Raw genomic sequence first — 1,585 nt, 5'->3', positions numbered from 1 at the left:
ATCTAACTCTAGAGTGAGTTTTTCACAGGGTAGCCCACTGTCCAATACTTAGTGATCAAAGAGACAATAATGAATTTAACTTGATTCTTTTTTTTTTTAAAAGATTTTATTTATTTATTTGACAGAGAGAGAGAGAGAGAGATCACAAGCAGGCAGAGAGGCAGGCAGAGAGAGGAGGAAGCAGGCTCCCTGCTGATCAGAGAGCCCGATACGGGGCTCGATCCCAGGACCCTGAGATCATGACCCGAGCCGAAGGCAGAGGCCTAACCCACTGAGCCACCTTGATTCTTACAGACATTTTTGCATGCAGAAAACCAGTTGTATGGGTGGGTCACATCATCTGGCATTTCTAGAAAAGGGATGTGGACTTTATTGTTCTAATTTGATGGAACCAGGGAATTTAATGTGGAAGCAGTGCTAATGGTTAGAGATAGAAAAGATCATGTTTCATCTCCCATGGCAAGTGACTGTAAGCATCACTCCTGACCCAGCCAAACAGGCTACTGTTCAGAGAAAAATTCTAATCTTAGCAGAGAATCATGAATTCTAAGCAGAAGACAAGTAAAATTGAGGTGTATGGATGAGATCAACATACGGGGATTAGAATTTACTGAACTTGAAAGTTCTCTTGCCACTTGGAAACAAAGATCATCAAATCTACAGCAAGAAAATTAACTTAAGAGTCAGTCACAGTCTTGGTTGTTTGAACTGGGATAGTCTGATTAAGAGAACCATTTTTAAGATGTGTGTTGCAAGATAACCATGGTGTAGTACTCAAGTAGTCAGGAGTTGATTGAAATGGAAAGGATATTAACTAAAAATACTAAGTTTAAGAGAACAGATTCCAAACTTGGGAATAAACCCAAGGATCTTAATGTTTTTTTTTTTTTAAATCATTTTTAAAAATTTATTTTCAGCATAACAGGATTCATTGTTTTTGTACCACACTCAGTGCTCCATGCAATCCGTGCCCTCTCTAATACCCACCACCTGGTTCCCCCAACCTCCCACCCCCCCACCTCTTCAATCCCTTCAGATTGTTTTTCAGGGTTCATAGTCTCTCATTGTTCACCTCCCCTTCCAATTTCCCCAACTCCCTTCTCCTAACTCCCCATGTCCTCCATGCTATTTGTTATGCTCCACAAATAAGTGAAACCATAGGATAATTGACTCTCTCTGCTTGACTTATTTCACTCAGCATAATCTCTTCCAGTCCCGTCCATGTTGCTACAAAAGTTGGTTATTCATCCTTTCTGATGGAGGCATAATACTCCATAGTGTATATGGACCATATCTTCCTTATCCATTTGTCCGTTGAAGGGCATCTTGGTTCTTTCCACAGTTTGGCGACCATGGCCATTGCTGCTATAAACATTGGGGTACAGATGGCCCTTCTTTTCACTACATCTGTATCTTTGGGGTAAATACCCAGTAGTGCAATTGCAGGGTCATAGGGAAGTTCTATTTTTAATTTCTTAAGGAATCTCCACACTGTTCTCCAAAGAGGCTGCACCAACTTGCATTCCCACCAACAGTGTAAGAGAGTTCCCCTTTCTCCACATCCCCTCCAACACATGTTGTTTCC

The sequence above is a fragment of the Enhydra lutris genome, unplaced genomic scaffold (assembly GCF_002288905.1).
Source record: "Enhydra lutris kenyoni isolate GAN:26980312 unplaced genomic scaffold, ASM228890v2 scaffoldscaffold2, whole genome shotgun sequence".
Classification (NCBI taxonomy): domain Eukaryota; kingdom Metazoa; phylum Chordata; class Mammalia; order Carnivora; family Mustelidae; genus Enhydra; species Enhydra lutris.
The sequence above is the reverse complement of the archived record's forward strand: the minus strand, read 5'-3'. Positions refer to the sequence as shown.